Source organism: Diabrotica undecimpunctata, chromosome 3 (assembly GCF_040954645.1).
Source record: "Diabrotica undecimpunctata isolate CICGRU chromosome 3, icDiaUnde3, whole genome shotgun sequence".
Classification (NCBI taxonomy): Eukaryota; Metazoa; Arthropoda; class Insecta; order Coleoptera; family Chrysomelidae; genus Diabrotica; species Diabrotica undecimpunctata.
Genome location: NC_092805.1, coordinates 81,847,709 through 81,872,118, shown reverse-complemented (window position 1 = coordinate 81,872,118; position 24,410 = coordinate 81,847,709). Strand labels below are relative to the sequence as shown.

Below are 24,410 nucleotides of genomic sequence, written 5' to 3'. Positions count from 1 at the left end.
CAAGTGCAACAACTTGCTCAGATCACAGAACAATAGCTTTAATGAGTCACACACTTAAAACATTTTTGAAAATAATTCACAGCAGAATTGTTAAAACTCTTGAATATGAAATAAGTGACACACAATTTGGCTTTAGAAATGGTATGACTACAAGAGATGCTTTGTTCGGCTTGAATGTGCTGGCTCAGAGATTCATGGACATGAATCAGGACATGTATTTATGTTTTGTAGACTTTGAAAAGGTATTTGATAAGGTTCAACATAAAAAGCTTGTAGATATATTAAAAATCAAAAATATTGACAGTCGTGATATGAAAATTATATCTAATTTATATTGGAATCAAACTGTCAAGGTAAGAGTTGACAACCAGTACACCCAAAATATCAAAATACAGAGAGGAGTCCGCCAGGATTGCGTGCTGTCCCCACTACTTTTAAATGTCTACAGTGAAGCGGTATTTCAAGAGGCGCTCTCAGTCTCAATAGAAGGTATATCTATCAATGGAGAAGTTTTGACTAACGTTTTGCAGACGATACAGTAATAATGACGGATAACAACAATGATTTACAGAACGTAATGTAACGCCTTAATGGACGCTGTCATGAGTACGGACTGAAGATAAATTTAAAGAAAACTAAATGCATGATCATGACTAAATCTGCACATGCAAATATCCAATTGATTATTAAAGATACTGCAATTGAGAGTGTTAATAACTATAAATACTTAGGAACATGGATAACATCAGATGTAGACCAAACCAAATAAATTAAGAGACGCATTGAAATAGCACGTGCATCATTCATTAAACTTAAAAAGTTTCTTTGTTGTCGGGATATAAGGTTAGAACTACGCCTGAGAATGCTTCGATGTTACGTGTTCTCTACTCTTCTTTATGGCTTGGAAGCGTGGACACTAAAACAAGTCCATCTGAATAAGTTGGCCGCCTTTGAATTTTGGTGTTACAGAAGAATCCTATGAATATCATGGATTCAACGAATGTCAAACGTAGAAGTAACTAGAAGAATAGGAAATAAGGCGGAAATAATATTAACTATTAAAAGACGAAAACTTGAGTACTTACTACATGTGATGAGAAGGCAAAAATACGCATTACTACAGCTTATTATGCAAGGCAAAATCCGAGGAAAGCGAAATGTGGGAAGACGAAGAATATCCTGACTTAAGAACTTAAGGGAATGGTTTGAATGCAGTAGTGCAGAACTTTTTAGAGCGGCAATCAACAGATTCCGCATAGCCATGATGATTTCCAACCTTCGATAGAAGATGGAACTTAAAGAAGAAGTAACTGCATCAAAACTCACATTATGAAATAAGCTTTAAATGTTTTTGTTGTTTATTTTAATAATTATAAACAATTGAAAAACATGCTTACTTTCGTTTTTAATATTAAATAACTTTTTTGTTTATAAATATTTTTTAATTTAGAAAATGTCATTTTAAAGAGGAAGTATTTTCAAGAAAGTTGTCTGCTGAACGTTTTTGTTTAGAATGGGTAGTTTTTTCACAATGTTGAAATGAATGAAAAAAGTCCCCTTTATAGCTTAAATGTCATGACGCAGTAACAGTTTCGATAACCACGAGATAATACAGCCTTTCTATTAACTTCCCCCAGATATTCCAGTAGAAAAATAGCGCCCAGAAATTTTTCAATTTTTCAAGTGATTTTGCTTTGTTTCATGGGGTAATAAACTATAAACTTATAAATTTAATTTAATTTAGTTGTTTATATCTCTAAATAAAAAAAAACAAATCATAGTGTTAATTGTTGATGTAGATAAGTGACTTAATTTTCAGTAGTAATATCCCTAGGACATTGATAACAGACGAGATAATTTCATGACAATCGAAAGCTCGTTCCTTGGTAACAGCACGAAGCCGAAGGCTGAGTGCTGTTACCAAGCAACGAGCTTGAGAAATTTGTCATGAAATTATGAGGCATTCATCAATGTCCGAGGGATATTCGGCGGATAATTTTTCGAAAAAAAAAAAAAGTCATAACTCAACATAACGAAACATTTATTTATTAAAAGTACAGTTAGTGAAAGTACAATTATTAAAATTTAAGTTAACATTAAAAATGTGACATTTTGAAATTTATTTGGACGAAGTTGTCAAACTCGATCGTGTTGTCATAGGGATTGAAAATTGCACTGAATGCAATTATCAGTCTAATGTTGACATGATTGGGTGAAAATGTTCCACATGACACAAAATGACGAAATTTGAATGGTTGTTAGAACAGTCGAAAATTATCATAATAATATTATTGTTTATTTATTAATTTAGCTATATCCATAACTAATGCCTCGCAGTTTATTTTGGAGTTTTAATACTTTAAACCTGTTTTTCGCGCCGTGTCGAGGATGTTTCAGGAAAATATTCGTTTGTGGTCAAGGAATTTAAATACATTGAACATGAAGTAATGTATAATAGTGTAATCGTAGCAAACTTAAAAAAATACATATTGTGTTGTGGTTACAGAGACAGAAGAAATTAAAGGTAAGTATTTGATTCTGTTTTGCTTTTGAACGATTTAATAAAATTTATATATATTTTCTAACTCTCAACACTGTGGTACCGAGCGACCGCCAATATGGTTTTAGGGCCAAAAGGTCCACCATAGTTGCGGTCACAGAAGTAACCTCTTTAGTTACGTGGTATATAAAAAGATGGGTATCTCGCATCCTGCTTGGCGCCAAGAATGCCTTTAACACGACATCATGGGAAAAAATCATGTCCAGGCTGAGAGAATTAGGCATTAGTGAGTACCTGGTCAACGTAATTGACAGATACTTTACTGACAGATCCATAAGAGAAAAAAATACCAACATCAGTTTGTCGCAGGGTGTTCCGCAAGGTTCAGTACTAGGTCCCATCCTGTGAAATGTCCTGTACGACGGGATGTTGAGGCTACAGATGCTTATGGGATGCAATCTTGTAGTTTATGCCGATGATGTATCTAGGAGTTTAGTTGTCGGAAGGACTAAGGTTCGGAGTACACACCCAAAAGATGGTAGAGAAGGCGAACCGAAATCTACAGGCGATGATACGATTGATGCCAAATATTGGAGGCCCAGGTAGAGTAGAGACCAAAAGAAGGGTGCTAAATGGAGTTTTCCAGTTGGTGGTAACCTACGCTGCCTCCTGTAGTGTAGCGTACTAAACACTGCGAAATACGCTAAGCTGATGGAGAGTTCGCGAAAACGACTGCTCCTCAGGGTATCTAGCCCATATAGGGCGGTTTCAAATGAGGTTTTATATGTCGTTGGAGCGGTGATACCGATCGTTTTGTTGTGCAAAGATCGAGCGAGGGTGTATGCGAGAGGGATAGATGGAAATATAGATGAGAATGAGAGAGAAAGAACGATAGTAGAGTGCCAGAAAAAATGAGCGAATGATAGCGGAAAGGCAAGGTGGACGAAGGAACTTATTCCCGATCTGAGGCCGTCGTGGGAATGTAGGTTCACGAAACTAGACTACTTCCTGACGCAGTTTCTGACCGGACATGGTAGTTTTGGCACCTTCACAAATAGAATAGACAAATGTTGGTGGGGTACAGGATGCTCTCGCCCACATTTTTAACGCCAAGAGATGGGCAAATGAGAGGGTAGATTTCGAGAGGCAAATGAGTTTCGGGCGGGATAAAAGAAACATGGTAAACATAATGTTGAGAGGTGAGAAAGAATGGAGAGAAGTACACTGTCCTATTTCTGGGCTGACGAAGAAAAAGCAACAGGAGGAAAGAAGAGGACATTGAACCAGGGATCTAAAATTTATGGTTATTATTATTTATTAGTTAACGGCCTAACGGCTGAAATATTTTCTGATTTACGGTAGTAAATGGTATGGTTATTTATAAGTTTTTAGTTTTTCATTTCAGTTGTTCATTGAGTGGCAAGACCACCTCTCTGGAACGGTGGTTAAGGTTTTAGCCGGAACACGGTTAATCCGGCACTACTTTGGTGTCTTCTGACCTAGTATCCGACTCGGCCGAAAGATGTCAGGGTGTCTTGCTTTGTGACGTAGGATGTCCAAAAAAGATTTCCCCACCGTTGCCTGCCAGAATTTAATGGATACTTTCTTAAGCTCTTACTGGAATCTGGCAATACGGCAATTAAAAAAATATTTTTCATTTTCAAAAGTTTTAATTAAAAGTTGTTAAGTATTTAGACAAATAAATAGAAAGTAGTCAACACGTGCCTGAAGTTTTTTTTTTGACAAGATGATGATTGATAGATGTCTGATAAATCTAAAGAAGTTTTCTTTCTGGAGCCAAGTATAGAAAAAATAAGCGGCAAAAATAAGAACTAGTTAAAACGGCTAATGGTTCACTAGCCGAAATTTTATCTGGTGTGCATAGAAAAATTAACCCGGTTTAATTGATTTACGGCAAGCATAAACATAATATGCAATATTTTATGTCGTACTTTTAGTTAAAAAATAGATTAAATTATTTCAAATTTACTAAATAATTAATCTCTAAAAATTAAAATTATGGTTCTGTTGTAGCTTGTCACAAATTTCTCAATCCGAGTCTGCGTTTCCGTTTAAAATATGGCGATCGCGTACTGACACACTTCAAAGGCGGCATCTGAGAGTGGGCATTCTGATTGTTATTTATTCTGTGCCACAATGGTGATGGAAGGTGTTTTAGCATAAGAACAAACTTCTAAAAAAGTAAGCTTTAAAAACATTCACGTTCATAAGGATCCTAGTTATTGGTCTTGTATGTTTTTGGACAAAATTAAATTAACGATGATAGAATTATGAGCAACAAAATGTAAACTCTTTAAAAGTAATTGAAACAATTGCAAACTTTAAGTACACAATATCCATCCGTTATATTCAAAACGACCTAATTTCCTTCTTAGAAGAGAAAATAAGAAATGAACTTTATTTCTATTAACCCTTAACTGGTATGGCAGGGTCAAATTTGACCCTATTGGAAATTCTTTTGTAATTTTCGGAAAAACTAGGCGATATGGCAACATACCATTTGAGGTATTCTTTCAAGGCGTGCAACTGCTTCAGTTCCGCTATCAGTCGCCCGCAAGCAATTAGTGGCTCCACGTGAATATTGTGAATTGGGTCAGATTTGACCCTGCCATACCGTTAAAGGATAATTTCTCGTTTTCGGGTAAGAAGCACAATACTGTTATTTTTCCAGAAAAAAATACAATTTTGTTTGTTCTTTCAATTTAGAGTTGTGATCGAAGTATAATATGTCGAACGTGCGTGACAAAAGGGCGCCTTTGACACAAAAGGAAATTGAACATATTGCTGAAACTTTATGGGATACCGACAACGACCTTTCCGATGCAGAGACGATTGTTAGTGATCACGATACGGATAGTGACTACAATGCTGATAGTGAGAGTGAAGATGAAGCTGTTGATGGCAGTGATAGGCACTCTGTCGAAGAAGTTAGCTTATCTGTTGAAAGTGAAATTGTTGGGGATGAAAGTGGCTATTTCTACGGAAAAAATAGAAAAAAGTGGGCGAAAACGCCACCTGCGTCTAGCCGTACTCGCGTCACCAACATAGTGTCGCATATTCCTGGCCTTTCGGGACCATGTCGGACCAATAAGCCAACTACACCCTTGCAGGCGCTCAGTTTTTTTCTCGATGGATACATTATAAATGAAGTTATCGCAAGAACGAATGAGAAAATAACTGAACTGCAGGCAACCTATGGCGATCAGGCCTTGTCATGTCAGTTTATTAATCATGTCGATGAAGTAGAAATGCGAGCATTTCTCGGTCTTCTCTATCTAGCTGGAGTGTTCAAGTCGAGTCACGAGGACATAAATTCGCTTTTTGCAACAGATGGAACAGGTCGTGACATTTTTCGTGCAACAATGACTCTAAAGAGATTCAGTTTCCTGCTAACAGCCTTAAGATTTGACAATCCAGCCACTAGACGACAACGTATTGAAGACGGAGATAAACTTGCTGCAATTTCAAATTTGTTTTACAGATTTATTGGAAACTGTAAGATAAACTATTCTTGTGGGGAATACGTAACCGTGGACGAAATGTTGGTTGGATTTCGGGGAAAGTGTAGGTTCCGTATGTTTATAAAAAGCAAGCCTGTGAAATACGGACTAAAAATATTGTGTTTGTGTGACGCTCGTACACATTATTTGATCAATGCTTTTGTATATACGGGCAAAGATGAAAATAGGGCAAATCCAAAGAAGCTATCTATTCCAACCCAAACTGTGCTAACTTTGATTGAACCAATAGCAAATTCGAACCGTAATATTACAGGGGACAATTGGTTCACGTCACTAGAGCTGGTTGAAGAATTGCAACGCCAAAACTTGACATACGTAGGTACTATTAGACGGAATAAAAGGGAGTTACCTAAAGAGTTCCTAGCTAGTAAGCAACGTGAACCACTTTCCTCGCTTTTTGGATTTACTAAGGATATAACAATTGCGTCATACGTTCCAAAAAGAAATCGCTCAGTTTGCATGATGTCTACAATGCACCATAATAACATGGTCGAAGAAGGAGCAAAGAAATTACCAGACATCATCTCCTTTTATAACCTAACGAAAGTTGGCGTTGATGTACTGGACCAAATTTGTGCCAATTACAAAGTAGGAAGACGTACTCGGCGTTGGCCTCTAACTTTGTGGTACCGAATGATGGACATCTCCGCCGCAAATGCAGGCATAATTTATAATGCTGCTAATCCAAATAATGAGATGGTTCGTAACCGTTTCCTTATTGATTTAGGGAGAGAAATGATCAACGAACACTTAGTTCGAAGAAGTCAAATGAAAAACATTCCTCGGGAATTGAAGGTAACCATAAGGCGAATCAGCAATATCCCAGATGAGGCCCCACGAAGCATAGATAACCCTCAACGTCGACAACCTAAGCGTGCCAGATGCTTCTTATGCCCTTACAGTGACAACAAACATCCAATTGTATGTGACGAGTGTAGCAGGCATATTTGCAAAGACCATTGCAAAACGTCCAACATGTGTACAAATTGCTCCGAACAATAAAATACTGCGCAAAATGTAGTTGTCAGAATTTTTGTTTATTATGTTTTTTCATGTTTTTAAGTATTTTTCCCTAGGTTTAGGTTTGTTTTGATTAAAACAATTCCGTTTAAAATTATTTTTAATTTTTTCTCTATTTTTTTTTACAGATAAGAAAAGCCATGTTAATTTTTATAAGTTTAGCCAGAAGTAGGCCAGATATTATTAAAAAGTATATGTAAACATTATTATTTATAATAAAAAGGATTTATATTCGATCTGAATGAAAATTTTTCTGTTTTCTATTTGCTGCATGCAAAAAAAGGCACAGGGTCAAATCTGACCCCGCCATACTTTAAGTGTAATTTTAAATCACCATACCAGTTAAGGGTTAAAAACGAGCAAATATTTTTCTATTATTTTAGATTCTTCTCCTGATCTAACTTACCACTGTACTGTATTGTGCGAATTAATGGAATAATTGTGACATTTTTCAATATTCACAGAACATAACCTTACTTTTTACTGCTTTTTATTTGAGGTTGTTTAAGTACATTTCCCACTAGGTATGTGTTGTTTTTTACTATTCTGTGTTGTTTTCGGTAATTAGTGAGTTTGTTTCGTTTAATTCCATCATGGATATTACGCCTAGGAAGCGTGAAAAGATTATAACGTTAAATGAATACACTTCTATATCACAAAGGGAAATCGCAAAAACGTGTTGAGTGAGTCAGGGGTAGTAAGCGAGATTTTGAGGCGTCAACGAGAAACGGGATCAATGGATGTAAAAAGGTTAGGAAAATGCGGAAAAAAAAAGAAAAACAACACCAGCAGATAAAAGATTTTTACTTCGAAACAGCAAATTGGACCCAAGAAAAACAAGCTAAGAGCTCCAACAAGTTCTAGCAAGCAGTCTCAGGTGTCGTTACTCATGATTTAACTATTTGGAAAATACTTTTGGAGTATGATCGAAGGGCAATGCGTACGCAGAAACACAGCTTCTAATTGAACGAACGAAGAAACAAAGACTATTGTGGGTCAAAAATACTCTAATTGGACTGTGGATGACTGGAAAAACGTCCTATTTACAGATAGAACTTACTTTATACTTCAGGGATAGCGGTCGAAATTCGTAAGGAAATCTGACAATGAAAACCTTACACCATCTCATATTGATCAAACCGTAAAAAATCCAGTCAAAAACATGTTTTGGAAATGTTTTTTATACATGAGGATTGGATCTTTGATCACCAATCAAAGGCATGATGAACAGCCAACAATACAAATCCATGTTGGAACAGCGTTTGGACACAGAACTTCAAAAATGTCATCACCAATGAGGAGCGATTCTTCAACAGGACTCTACTCCCTGTCACAAGTCAAAACAAATGATGGATTTTTCAAAAATAAAAAGATCAATGTTTTAAATTGGCTCCGTAATTCGGCAGACCTCAACCCCATTGAAAATGTATGGGCCATTTTCAAAGCTAGACTGCGCAAAATCAACTGTACCACAAAAATAAAAATGATAGAAAGGGTCAATCAGGTTTGGTTTCGAGATAAAAGGATATCTGGGAACTGTCAGAAGCTCGTAGAATCTATGCCAAAACGGATAAAAGCAGTAATTGCAGCCAAAAGGGGACATATTTCCTACTAAATTATGTAAGTTTACCTTTATAGTTTTTTCAAAATATAATTTTTTCTAAACAAACATATATTTTCTAAATAAAACAGCCTATGATTCTATTTATTCGCACAGTACTGTAGGGGATAAGGTTTGTTTTAATAAATAATAAATTAAAGCAGATCAAAAGGAAGCATTTCTTAGGAATCGTTTTATTAGATTCGACAGGACAAGCTTTAACCAACGTTTTATTAGATTTTTTTAGACTCGCAACATTTGTTTAGGGGATTTAAGAGGACAAGAGTACGATCATGGCGTGAATATGACGACTCGCAATAATGGTTTACAAAAAAGTTCTTGAATTAAACCCTAGAGCCTTTTAGTGCCTTATGCAGCCCATAGCTTAAATTTATAAATAATGATGATGTAAAGGCGTCCTTAGAATTTACAATTTTTTTCTATTGTGCGGGAACTAGTACTAGATAGGAAAGCAGAATAGATGCCCTTAAAGTTCTTAAATACAATCTAGCAAAAATATATCACGCTTTATATGCACTTTATTTTAATAATGACAGAGACTCTGAAACTACATATAAGTATAACCAATACATTACTTTTAAAGATTAAGTCGCTTAAATTTATTTGCTCCATTATTACATGGTATATACAATAATGTGTCAACAAAAACTAATATTGCAAGTAAAGTGATACAGGAATTTCAGGGTACATTACCTGATATTATTTTAATCTTGAAGTAGACTAAAACATATTTATCTAATATTACATTAAATGAAGGTTTTAACGGTATTTTGCGACACTTCGTTTCCACCTATTAATATGGATATCTGGGAAAAAGCCCCAAAAGAACAAGCGTTTATTTGACTAGGAGTGCAAAGATGAGGCTTAAAAAGTCCATTTGACCAATTTAAAATTAATTTTTACTTTATTATATTAGACACTGCCTTATCAAAATTGGAAGAAAGGTTGGAACAAATAAAGCAACTCGATACATTGTTTAATTTTCTCAAGGACCTATTTAATTTCCTTAAAACGGATAAATCAATAAGGTCTGCAAAATGTAAAGCTCTTGAAAATGTTTTATGTGATCCAGCAAAAATTGAAAAAGATATTGTTAGTCATGATTTATTTGATCAAATTGACAATTTCGTATCCTACATTTCCTCTGAAATGCACGCATTAAATCAATAACTACATATACAGCAATAACCTTATCTATCTATGTTACGTCCCTCCACACATATTCTTAGTTTTTATTAATAATTTTTATTATTTTATTTTTATATTGAATTCTTTAATTAACGTGTGTGTATGTCTTATAATCGTGAATTAATACGGCCCTGTACACAACGCCCTATGAGACTTCAGTTAAGGGAAGCGAAGCTACGAGACGACATGCACCTCAGTCACAGTCTTGTATAAATCAGCGCGCTAAACACTCCAGTAAATTTTGTGTAAACCTGACGACGCGGCTTTAAGAAGATTCTGTCCCCCAGTGCACTGTGGAAAAAGAAGAAGTGTTAGACCAACATCACAGGTACCGTAATTTGATTGCATACACACACAATATTTATAATAATTGATAAAATTTACGTATAACTTATTTTCGCATAAAAATAATACCAGCACCTAAATAAACAATTATGAGCGAGTGTTTCTTTTATAGAATTTACAGTTGTTCATTTGGTCCTTCAGATCCACATTGAAATTAGTTTAAAGTATTTTATTCAATTAAAAACGCGATCAAATTATATAAAATTTTAATTGTTTGGGCAAAGCTTCTCAAAAGTTCGTTTAAAATCATTTAAAAATCCGCAACCAGTATACACATCTGGCAATTAGCTCCGTTAATCCCAAGTACGGCTAGCTACCTGACCTATTGTTAAATCTAAGTACAAGCGGTCAAAAGTTTCCAAAATCACGTAAAATTTCTTTGACTACTACAATTTAGAACTCTTTAAATACAAGGGGTTTATAAGATTATATATTTTATTTAAATAACTTAGGAAATTTTAAAAACGCAATATTTATTGAACACTTTGGTTTTAAAAATATTTTATGCGTATATTTCGAGTTACAATTAAATAAATATATTTTGAGTTTTGTTTAAATAATACTTGGAAGGTTTTTGTTTGCTCGATTATACATACTCAAATATAATAAATATTTATACTTATTGATACTTATTGAGTTTCATAACTTTAAAAGTATTACATATACGAGTACATACTGAATTTATTGAGATCATTCTTTAAAGGTTCTTTGTGTTACATAAATTTCTCTTTCTATAAATAATAATGTCTTCCAGAAATTCAAATAGAATTGTTCGTTTGCGTGCATTGAGAAACGTTGACATTTGTAAAATTAAACAAATGGAAAAGCTGGCAGATGAAGTGTTAGTTGATGCTTCATTAATTTCAGGGTTTCTCTTTGCTGCAAAAGATTACGAAGCTATCAATACTAGTTTTAATGATCAACATACTGAATTAATTAATTTTATTGCTGTTGACGAAGACGTAGATTTAGATACGGAAGAATTAATTAGATTTGAATTTGCTAATAGTATTAATAAAATAGCTTTTCTTTATTTTAAACATCATTCATTATTGAACAATACTACTAGCGGAACTCAAAATATGTCCGCTGATCCACATATTAGATCAAAAACTAATGTAAATCTTCCGAAACTATATTTAAGTATATTTGCGGGCGAGATTACCGATTTTCCCACATTTATAGATTTGTATAATGCTCTTGTACATAATAATTCCGATCTTTCTAATACAGAAAAGTTTAGTTATATTCTGCAATCACTTAAGGGAGTACCTTACAATTTAGTTAAAAGCATTAAGCTTCAAGATTCTAATTATATACAGTATACTCCCTTTATAACGAACACGGTTATTACGAGGTTTCGCTTATAACGAGGTACATTAGATGTCCCGTGAAATTTCTATTGAACTATAACCCTTTATAGCGAGGTAAATTTGCTTATAACGAGAAAAAATAAGATTGAAAAACGTGTTTTTTACGTTTTGGCCCGGTCGTAGCTATAAATAAATACCCTTTTTAACTGCGGGCCGCCCGCAATAAACTTCTTACAATTTATGATTCTTAGTCGGAAATGTAAAATTTATGATTCACAAGTGTCATTGTATTGGGTTGACCATTCACACGTGTTTTAAAGGTTGTCAGAAACTTTATCCAAGGACAAAACGCAAATGAAGAAGCATAAAACTGTTTCACATCTTTAGAAAATATGATAGATAGAATACTGGACAATTTAAAGCAGTCAAAAATGACAAAATAACTTTATACGCTTTATACATATTTACAGAATACAGATTTTTTGTTTTAACGTATATCATTGACAGTAAAAGTAAACAACTCTTTTTTGTTTTAGTGCATTTCATTGACAATAAAAGTAAACAACTTTGTTTTAAAAACGCCATTCAAACAATATTTATTAGCATCTTATATTGCTCCGAATGGCTTCACTATAGAAAGTTAATGTTTTAGAAAACTACATATTCATATGTATGCACAGTATTATTGTTGTTGGATATAACGAGATCCGCTTATAACGAGGTAATTAGTCTGTCATTTCAGTTCTCGTTATAGAGGGAGTCTACTGTAATTGCTTACAACACCTTAATTGATCGCTATGAAGGTAAACGAGACTTATCTAGAGTATTATGGAAAAATATACAAAATGCCAATGTGGTTAAAACTGATGATTCTATCTCACTTACAAAATTATTAGATATTTTCAATGAAAACTTAGCCTCTCTAGAAAAATTAGTTTTTTCTCCCTCTCAATGGGACGTCATTCCAATGAACTTACTGATGGACAGATTGGATGTAGAAACAGTTAGAGCTTTTGAATTACAGTTTGTTTCAAAAAATGTATCTTCCTATGAGGAAGTTTATAAGTTCGCATTGCACCGTTGCACTTCATTGGAGTCGTATAAAAGACAAGTCAGCAAAAATGTTAAATCTATTAATTCCGATACTTCTAATAACGTAAGGTATTCGTCTCGTCAAACTTCTACATTTTTGACCAGTTCTGTCAAAAATAAGTGTCTATTTTGTGGTTCGGATCATGCTTTATTTAAATGCAATCAATTTCTTGCTGAATCACCTCAAAAACGTTTTGACTTTGCTAAACAGAATAAATGTTGTATAAACTGCTTGTCTAAAACTCATGTTACAGTCAAATGCCTTTCTTTCAAAAGATCTACACATTGTAATAAAAAACATCATACTGCTCTTCACTTTGATAATCTTAATGCGAATGATTCTTCTTCTTCTTCTCACAACGAGGTTGCTAGTTCATCTAACGATCCTATGCCTTCTATTTCCTCCTTATCAAATACTTTGACAAATAATGTCTTGCTAGCTACAGCTACAATCTATGTTCTCGATCGTTTTGGTAAAGCCTTGGAAGTTAGAGCCTTATTAGAGAGTGCGTCTCAAGCTAACTTTATTAGTAAAGAATGTGCAGACAAATTAAGTCTTCCTAAATTCAATGCGGCTTTATCGATACAAGGTCTTGATAGAATGTGCACCCCAGCTAAATCAGGCGTAAAATTGAACATTTCTTTGTCTTATGACATACACTCTCATTGCGAGATAGATGCAATAATTCTTTCTCAAATCTGTCAAAACATGCCAACTGTTCCAATTTCCTTAGACAACTTGCCGTATCTTCAACATTTAAGGTTGGCTGATAAAGTGGCAAATATTCCAGGTAAAGTTGATGTTCTATTAGGAGCAAATATTTTTCCTTACATCTTAACAGGAGGAATTATTAAAACTCGTAATGATCAGCTTTCAACTCTTGAAACAAGTTTCGGTTATGTTTTGATGGGAAATATTCCACCTACAAATGTAACAAATATTCATTCCTTTTTTACGTCATTTTCTGCTAATGATTCTGAGCAATTCGACATTAAAGAGCAAGAGCAAGATGCGACATTAAAACAATTCTGGGCCATTGAGGAAGTACCAGAAGTTAAATCTTATTCTCCGAGAGACTCGTTCTGTGAAAGGCTGTATACTCATACCACTTATAGAAATTCCGAGGGCAGATTTGTAGCAAAGCTGCCTTTCAAAAACGAAATACCTTCTTTTGGCGACACGAAACGTTTAGCCTTACAAAGATTTAGTTCTTTAGAACGCAGATTTGCCAAAAATGAATCACTTAAGATTCAATATTCAAGTTTCATAGGTAATCATTATTTAAATCCTATTCAGCCAAGTACGGCAATAAATAATGCTTATTATTTACCACACCATTGTATTTACAAGGAGTCCAGTACTATTCCATTGCGCGTTGTGTTTGATGCTTCTGCACACGCCCCTAACTTTCCGTCTTTAAACGATACGTTATATTCAGGTCCAAAATTACAAAATGATCTTGTAAAATTATTGCTTAAATTCAGGTTTCATAAATATGTCTTTACTGCAGATATTAAATCCATGTTTACTCAGATTCTTATCGCTCCTCAGCAACAAAGATTTTAAAGAATACTTTGGCGTTTTCTGGAACAGGAATCTATTGCTAAATACGAACTTACTCGGGTTATTTTCGGTGTGTCTAGCTCACAATATCTTGCAATTCGTACTCTACAGCAGCTAGCACTCGACGAACCAGACTTACCTGTAGCCTCATCTATACTCCTAAAAGATACTTACGTAGATGATGTGGTGACAGGAAAGGATTCTTTACCAAATAGTGTTCTTGCTATAAAACAATTAATATCTTTCTTGAAACGTGGTGGATTTGAGGTACAAAAATGGGCAAGTAATACCCCTCAGTTATTCTCTCTCGCTAATATTCCTTTGGATCATATTCTGCAACAGTCTTTTTCATTTGACTTAGATCAATCTTCGTTGAAGGTATTACGACTTGGATGGAATCCATCATCTGATGATTTCTTTTACAAAATTTTACCTCTTCAAGCTTTCTGTACAAAGCGAAATCTCTTAGCCCAAATAGCTCGCATATTCGATCCTTACGGTATTCTTAATCCTGTCACTTTGATAGTGAGGACTATTATTCATCGTCTTTGGCTATGTGATTTAGATTGGGATGCAACTCCACCTTTGGAAATTACTTCAAGGTGGGAACAATTTAAAATTGAACTGCCTATACTACTACCTACTATACTAGTTTACTATACCTCGTCATATTTCTTTAAATGGAATTATTTCCTGTGAGCTTCATGGCTTTTGCGACGCTTCTTTACGTGGATCTTCTGCTGTTACATACCTTCTTGTGTGTTATGATACAGGAGTCATCAAAACTTATTTTCTTTTAGCCCGAACAAAGGTATCTCCTACCAGAGTACAAACTATTCCTCGTCTCGAGCTAAATGTAGCAGTAATTCTTAGTAAATTATTATCTTATATACTGCAGACTCTCACTGTACCGTTAAGTAGAATTTACACATGGTCAGATTCGACTGTTGTGCTTCATTGGATTAATTCACAGCCATATAAATGGAAAACCTTCGTCAGTAACAGAATTTCTTATATTCAAGACAGGATTACTTCAAAACACTGGCGATATATTCCTTCTTCATTAAATAGTGCGGATCACGGATCCCGTGGACTTTTCCCTGAGGATTTCTTAAATACTCCTGCTTGGTGGGTGGGTCCGGAGTTTCTTCGCACTACTGAAGATAACTGGTCATTCTCCTTGACCAATTCTATCGAGCATAAGTTAGAATTGAAACATAAAAGTTGTCTTTTGTCTTTTCCATTTGATGAATTTGTCGATAATCTCTGTAATCGATTTTCTTCCTTTTCAAAGTTAAAACGTATCTTTTCCTATGTTCAAGTAGTCAATCAACTAACAGTTGGAAGGCTTTCTATTCAGGAACAAAGTAACGCCACTAATCAACTAATTAGATTAGTGCAACAAAGATATTTGAAGGAGGAAATTTAATTGGTTAAGGGGAATTCTATAAAATTCAAATATTTGAAAAAATTAAATCCGTTCTTTGATTCACATGATCTCCTCAGAGTGAGCGGAAGACTTAGCCAGTGAGAATTAGCGTATGACAAGCGCTTTCCTCTTCTTTTACCTTCCAAAGGTAATTGTATCAAATTACTTATTTCGGAAATTCATATTGTACATCTACATGCAGGCATTTAAGGTACGCACTTCGCCTTGTCACAAAACTTTTGGATAATTTCATCCAAACGTGTTATTCGTAGTGTTCTTTCAAAATGGCTTTCCTGTTGGAGACTAAAACCTCAAAATTATCAGCCACCTATGAGGGCTCTTCCCGACCTACGGATATCCAAGGCCAAACCATTTTCTTGCGTTGGCGTCGACTTTGGCGACCCTTTTCTGATACGAGCCAATAAGCTTAAAAATGCTAAACGAATGAAAGTATATATTTGCCTATTTGTATGCTTTGCCACTAAGGCTTTGCACTTAGAATTGGTATCTGAACTTAGTACCGAGGCATTTTTAGCCTCATTCAGACGTTTTATAGCACGTCGAGGACGTTGCTCTGTTGTCTATTCTGATTGCGGAACAAATTTTGTAGAAGCAAAATCCTATTTAGAAGACATTAAATCATATTTTGATAAAAACAACGTCATTACATGTAATTTAAATCCTCCGGCAGCTTCCCATTTTGGTGGATTGTTTGAAGCGGGTATAAAAAGCGTAAAATCACATGTGTCTAGAGTCATAGGCGAACAGGTTTTAACCTATGAAGAATTCAATACATTACTCATACAAATAGAGGCTGTCTTAAATAGTCGTCCCTTATGTCCTGTCAGTAATGATCCAAATGATTTTTCAGTGTTAACACCTGGACATTTTCTTACACTAGAGCCTTTAAAGATAATTCCCGATCGGGATTACAGTGATGTTTATTTAAATAGACTAAGTCGTCGGCAATTGCTGCAACGATTACATGCAGACTTTTGGCAAAGATGGAGCAGAGAATATTTACATACTCTTCATCAACGCACGAAGTGGCACAAAAATGAGGGTAATCCTAATATAGGAACACTCGTACTAATACGTAATGAGACCAAGCCTCCCTTACAATGGCAAATGGGTCGAATTAAAACTTTAATTTTCGGTCAAGATGATATTGCTCGCGTAGCTATCGTACAAACCGCGAAAGGTAAACTTAGGCGACCTTTGGTTAAGCTATGACCTTTGCCTTATATTGACTAAAAATGCAAATATGCATTTTGGTGGGTGGGACTGTTACGTCCCTCCACACATATTCTTAGTTTTTATTAATAATTTTTATTATTTTATTTTTATATTTAATTCTTTAATTAACGTGTGTGTATGTCTTATAATCGTGAATTAATACGGCCCTGTACACAACGCCCTATGAGACTTAAGTTAAGGGAAGCGAAGCTACGAGACGACATGCACCTCAGTCACAGTCTTGTATAAATCAGCGCGCTAAACACTCCAGTAAATTTTGTGTAAACCTGACTACGCGGCTTTAAGAAGATTCTGTCCCCCAGTGCACTGTGGAAGAAGAAGAAGTGTTAGACCAACATCACAGGTACCGTAATTTGATTGCATACACACACAATATTTATATTAATTGATAAAATTTACGTATAACTTATTTTCGCATAAAAATAATACCAGCACCTAAATAAACAATTATGGGCGAGTGTTTCTCTTATAGAATTTACAGTTGTTCAATCTATATATTTCCTAATTTAATAATTGCCACACAAATGTTCTTAACATTTTTGACTTTTGACAGTAGGTAGTGGGAAAGAATCTTTTCGAAACTTAAAATAATAAAAAATTGTCTATGATTCAGAATGGGGCAAAAAGGCTTTCATACCTCCATCATTAGTAATAAATAGAATATTTCAGAAAGTATAGATGTGACTGACATTGTTAAAATATTCGCCCTAAAAAAATCTAGAAAAGCAAAGTTTACTGTATATATTATTAGTAATTAACATCCTATCCGGTATTTATCATCATCATCATCATCATCATTCTCAGCATATTATACCGATTATGGTGCAACCTCCCTTACATAGTCATTCTGCATTTGTGCCCACGATTGTCTTAAATTCGCTTTTTCCTTATGTCATAGTCCCATCTTAAATTTGGATGTCTTCTTGGTCTCTTGGTATCTTGAATGCCACAGTGTAATTCTAGTAGACCACCTACTGTCAGTTCTTCTCGCTAAATATCCCGTACACTACCATTTTAAAAATTTAATTTAGTTTAAAATATATTAGAGTAAGATTTATTTTTTTTTTGTCTTCTTATCGTTGCAGCTATAAGCAAAGATGATGTTTAGTTGTTACCGGATAAAACTATTATACAATTTTATTCAGTTCTAAGAAGATACTTTGCATATTACTGTGATAGTGCATACTGCTGGATTATACCACTACGAGAACTTTTTCTTGAAAACTTTGCTACCATTGTGACCCTTTTGCATTATGCTAATCGCATTTAATAAGGAATGGGGCAATGTTTCTCAGACATGTTTGGAATCGTTTTCAGAAAACTGGTAGAGATAATCTAAGATTAAGATCACAGATGTGGTCAATAGTCAGCTACGTCCAGAAGTCTAGATTTGTGTTGCATTCAGTTTTAACGTGGCTATTTTGACTTTGTTGACTGGTACCCTAAAAGGTGAAATTTTCCTCAGCTCACCAGTGAAGTTGTAGGCCGCCGATAAATCTATTAAGATGACAGAAGTTTTTTGCTTCTTTACTGTTGGCTTCCCATCAGTCATTAACCGTATCTTTTTCCTCAGGATCCTCCAGCACAGGACTCCTAAAGACCCTTGCCGAATCTTTATCCTTTAACTTCCACCAGTTTAATTTTTGGTGTCCTATTTGCTTTAATTTCCGCCTTACCTTTATCTTTGTATCCTCTATCACCGATCGGTGTTGACTGACTACACACTCACCCTTTATCACTTTACAATTGGTAACCTCTTTTTTTTTAATTTGACTTCTTCTACGCAGCACAAAATCTATCTGACTTTTCCTTCCTCTGCAACATAGGTAACATGCTGGTCTTCAGTCTTCATAAAGAACGTATTAATGACAGCCAAATCATATGCCACTGCAAAGTCAATCATACTATTTCCTTCATCATTTCTTATTTCCATCCCCAAACCTCCATGAACTCTTTCGATTGCCGCTGTTTCTCTACCAATATGTCCATTGAAATCACCTCCAATAAAACACTTTTCGTATACAAGAATCTCACAATCAAGGACCCTCCAAAATTCTTACATATGATGTTCACGATGGTATTGTCTGTATTCAGTTGGTCACTCATTATTCTATCACTTCTTCTGGTTACTCATACGAGATGTTCCTTACATTCGTTGTTCAAAATAATATCTACTCTATTTGTGCCGTGATTGCTCGAACTACTATATATTAACTTGAACCCATATCCAAGATCTTTCGACTTATTACCTTTCCAACGAGTTTCCTGCACACAAAATACACCAATCCCTCTCTGCGCGAAATCGGCGAGCTCTCTTCCTTTACCTGTTATGCTTCCGACGTTGAGAGTTGCAACTTGCTCGTGACTAGCTTCTTTGGTGACTTCCGTCCTCTAAGAGGTAGCTCTAGCTCACTTTTCGCACTTAGCTCACTTTTCGCAGGGGTTAGGCGAGGCCACTACTGCGTGTCGCTTACGTGGAACCCCCTAGCCTTTCAACTATTTTTCCATATTCCTTCTTTCCATGGTTTTAGCAAGGTTTTTACTGCGGCATGCTCTTCCTGACGCAAACCCTCTTCCTTTATCAGGACTTGGAGCGGCACTGATAGTTACAGAGCTACTCAATTCACCCACCAACTACCGGAAGCGGACTTTTTCTTAGTATATGTAATCATTTACCATGTTAAATTTATTTAAAGTCCAACCGATATATACATCAACCAAACCTTCTCAAAATCTATATATATTTTAAGTACATGCAGACTGAAGAGTGTTTTTTTTTTATTTCCAATAAATCACGAAAGTCAAATGTCAAAACATCACCTGTTTACTCTGATATTATTTTTAAGGTATAGGATAATATTTTTACGGTTCAACTTTTAAATCTTTTTGTAACTATAACCGCTCTTCAACAGTATCAGAGAACTACGAACACATCGTAGTTCTCTGATAGTATCTTCAAAGGGTCTCGTTAAGCTTTTCCTTTAGAAATACCTTACGGCATTAATAGCCACGAGCCGAAACACGTGCCGGCTAACATTCAATAATTGGTTGTAGAGATTTAAAAGGAAAAGTCATAAAAACACTGTATCTTGACCTGAAGTATAATTCGCATTATTCTACCTCACAGTCGAAGCAGATGTCCCTAAAATATTAAGGGCCGCTGGAATTCCACTTCTACCAGAGTTTATTTAAATGTTGGAGAATCCTCGTCTGGTCTATAGTTAAAATTTGTTATGAATATGAATGCACTATTAGAGCAAGTATTGTATGATTAATGATTGTAACCACTCAATTTCTTATCTTAATCTTAAAAATAGTGGGAGATATCAAGATTTATTATTTGCCAAATCCCTCCGCAACCACTGTCATTTTTAAAATTGTTAGTAGGCGCCAAACCGAGTCCAGTCAGTGTTAAACGTTCTTTGGCGCAGGTCGTGCCAACCATTCCGCTGCAGGCTTGAGAAACGCACGCCTGCTTACCACGTGGATTTAGTATTCTTGTGTTTGTGTTCTGGCAAATCGGTTGAATAAGTGGGTTTTTGTTGATTTCTAAACAAAGCGCAGCGGGAAAAGTGATATTATATTTTTTACTTCGGTGTAAAGCGTTGATTTTGGGAAATTTGTGATTGTATTTTATAAATAGGAGAGTTTTAAGGTTAGTGGCTGCATTTTTTATTCCTATTTTAAATTCACTATATTATGTTAAACAAAGACAAATTCGTTCAAATGATTTGCAAAAACGTTTTTCTTTATTTATCTTATAAATAGCATTGTAAGTACTAAATATTTTAGATTTATTTTTATTTGTTAAAAATAATCTACAATCTTATTATTTTGTTAGTTTTGGTTAATAATATATTTTTTTAAATTTTTATTAAGGTACATTTATACATGCGAACAATCGCACATTTTTTTATTTCGCTGTATGATTTATATCTTCGTTTGATTTATTTAGAGTTGGTGATTTATTATTTGTATAAATGCATTCGCATTTCTTTTATTGGTGTCAGTCTCAAATTACATTAGGTACCAGTATTTTATTTACGTTTAGCTTTAGTTAATTTTGTGTAACATATTCAACCATAATCCATCTGTAAGGGATTGGTCACTGAACCGATAGTGACCAACTAGTGTTAGAGGGATGTTTTGTATAATTTCTGGTTTTCTCATTGCCTATAGTCCAGAATTGTTGACGAACCATTGCCTCGTTAGTAAGCAACAGGTGTTTTAACATGTCTTGCTCCTCTTGTCAGCGTTGCTAACTCTACTACCGAAGCCTATTATATCATGAATATTAGCTTGCTCTCAAGTAGTTGGTACATAAAGACGTCATGATCGGTCACTCATTAGAGCTTGATGTTAAGCTTCACAGATGTTTTTCCTTCTTTTGGTCTCATTTACTTCCATTACGTTGGAATCAACCGTTCCATTCTTATGGTAATGTGGGTAGGCTGAAATGTTGGTGTTCATCTGTGGAATAAGCTTTTAGAAGAAGAATATTCTAAGCACTGTATGTAGCGAGATATCCTGGAATCCCCTGCGGGTGTTTATGTGGATTTTCTATCCGTCCAGTGCGCCCTACCTATAAAAACATATCGCTGTTTTCATTTTCTGTAGCTTCTTCCAGTTGACTCCGGCATTGATTTCCAAACTACCACTATGTAAAGGAGTATCAGTATGAAGTACGCTTTATAGAACCTTATCTTCTTTGCAATCGACAAGTGAGATATTGTTGATATAAAGTAGAGCGTTAGTGTTGTGGAGGTAAAAGTTTATAGCTTTGCAAATTTGGATTGCGGCCAGCACAGCGTATTTTATGAAGATGACGAAAGTGTAGTACAGTTTGTAAAAATCTCAATCTCAAGGACTCAATTTACATGCTAGCTGATGCATGGAGAACCTTACAGACAAACGCGTTGAAAAAATTGTGGCTGACCACTCCAACTTTAAATAAAGGGCAAGGAAAGACCAGCACTGAAAGTACAGAAGATAACACTGTTACCGAAGATGAAGTCGTTGCTCTATTCCAAACATTGTCTGAATTTGAACAATGCAATAAACTTGATGCAAGAGAGTGGTTTGAAAATAATGGTTTTCATGAGGTAGGTTATCAGTATTTGAATGATTACGAAATCGTGAATCAAGTACTTAGAGACAACAACATTGTAACCTAAGACAATGATATGGGAGACAGTGATGACGCAGGAAGGAATGACCAAGGAGCTGCTTGTCCTTTACATTCGGATGCCTACGATACTTATGAAACTGCAATAAACTAATTAAACTGTCAAACTGAAGGTACACCGTCTCAACTCATATTTCTTAAACAGAGACATACGTAAAGAAACATACGTCGACTTTTGTTCAAAAAAATAAACAAAAAGGGCTTTTTCACTTAATAAGTTTGTATCGGTATATTTTTTGTCTTTCTGTGTTATGTATTACTACATACATACGTTCTTCCACTAATTTCTTTGGTATTTTATAAGCCCTTTTTTGACGTCTATTTTTTAATAATTTCTTACTTAATTTAAACTTACACGCTACTCTAGCATTAAAATCATTACTAATAATTACAAATTATCTTTGCTTTTATCTCTTTGCAGGGTTGGCTTTCTTAATTACATCCTTCCATAAGTTTCTATCTTGGGTCATATCAATATTAATACCATTTACCGACTTGTCATGCCTAAGCGTCTCCCCCAGGTCTTTTTTGGTCTTCCTGTCTTACTACTTCCAGGAACCCGCAAATCAGCAATTCTTTATATTGGGTAATTAACTTATCTACGTTGAACATGACCAAACCATCTTAACCTATGCTCTATCATCTTGGCAACAATTGGTGCCACCCCAAGACTTCCCCTAATATACTCATTTATAATTTTATTCTTTTTTGTCACTCCGCTTATCCACCTAAGCATTCTCATTTCTGCCACATGCATTCGTTGTTCTTCTTTCTTTTTGCCTAACATTCAGTTCCGTACATCATAGTTTGACTTTTCGTTGAACAACTTTTTAGGAAAACCATTGTTTTGACGACGTGTCGGCAAGTCATATCATTGTCAAGTCAGAGTAATTCCACCTCTTCTAGATGTTTAAAGAAAACTGATATGTACGCTTAGCCAGTATCTAAATTATACTGCTTCAAGTATCAATAAAGAATAACAATTATATCGCATTCCACGATAAAAATCATTAAGATAAACTATTACGACCATTAGTTATCTCTATCGGATCACCTTACAAGTACACCTTATAATATTTCTGGCTGACCAGCTACAACCATACGTAGAGTATGAGAAGAGAACTCTTGTTAGTTAGGTTTAATGCAATCTCACTATTCACCAATGTTCCGGTAGAAGAATTATTAAAAATTATGTTAAAATTGAAACACGAGCAATAGGAACGGCAAAGCATAAATCCAAACTAAGGCGTAGTTATGTTGACGATACATTTTATTAGATATCTGAACAAATGGAGAAGAAAAACTAAACACATTCCTGTGAGACATCGTACATAGCATACAGTTTACCATGGAATGGAAGAACAATCAATTTGCATTTTTAGATGAGTTAGAGATCAACAATCAAGGCGGAAGCAGAGGATACACAGTATAACAAAATCCGAAAAACAATCCATACCGATATGATTACACGCTGATTCACACCATTATCCTGCACAATTACATTCGGGTATCAAAACCCCAATTACAACATATGAAAAACTCATAGACTGAGTCCCATTTGAACGAAGAGATGCACAAAGTTAAAACAGCGTTGGGAAACAATGTAGAAGAAGAAAAACCAATTGGTAAAACTATTCTACCCTATGTAAAGGATATGACCGATAAAACTAGCAGAATCCTGCGGAGAAAAATATTTAACACCAACAAAAAAATTTCAACCTACTTCAAAAATTGCATCACCCTCAAAATCAAAAATTGCATTAGAAAATTAAGAAGTATGTAAGATATCTTGTGAGGACTGCTACAAATCGTACATCTGACAGACCAATCGAGTAATGCAAGTAAAAAATCACACCCGGAACTAAACTGATATATATCCGAGATGAAAATAATAAAATACTAGGAAAAGCGATGGAAAAAGAAACTTTGGCAGTTTATTAAATAAAGAATTTGACAAACAACCAGTTGAGTTAACGGAAACAGAAGCAGTAATGGTCATCAACAGTGGCGGATCTAGACATTTGCCTTGGGAGGGGAACTTTCAACTTGGGGGAAAACTTTCAATGAAACACCAACCAAAACACATAAAAAAAAGATAAACCCAAAGTGGACAATAATAGGTTTTCTGTAATTTTTGATCTTCTTAGGGAGGGGTGGAATTTACCTATTTTCCTCTGTGTATCTGCCACTGGTCACCAAAATAACAAACGAGAAAGTTCAAGCAGTTAAAATCAAAAAAGAAAGGTAAAGCCGATGTACCAGAGGATCTCGTCTTGGAAGTGTGGAAATTCTAGAAGAATCTAAAGAAATCTAACTGTTAACTGTCAACTTATTTATTACTAGTTTAGTGTACA

At 34.9% G+C, this 24,410-nt stretch overlaps 1 protein-coding gene across 2 annotated transcripts in view; it reads left to right on the top strand.

Annotated features, from left to right (window-relative positions):
* The first annotated feature begins 20,241 nt into the window (after positions 1 to 20,241).
* The window catches only part of Mct1 (Monocarboxylate transporter 1), a 297,944-nt gene continuing 293,775 nt past the window's right edge, over positions 20,242 to 24,410 (top strand). The window contains exon 1 of one of the 2 annotated variants that reach the window (XM_072526145.1): positions 20,242 to 20,526. The gene's annotated coding sequence lies outside the window, so the exon portion shown is untranslated. The remainder of the gene's footprint in view (positions 20,527 to 24,410) is intronic. The other variant, XM_072526148.1, reaches the window with a different exon arrangement.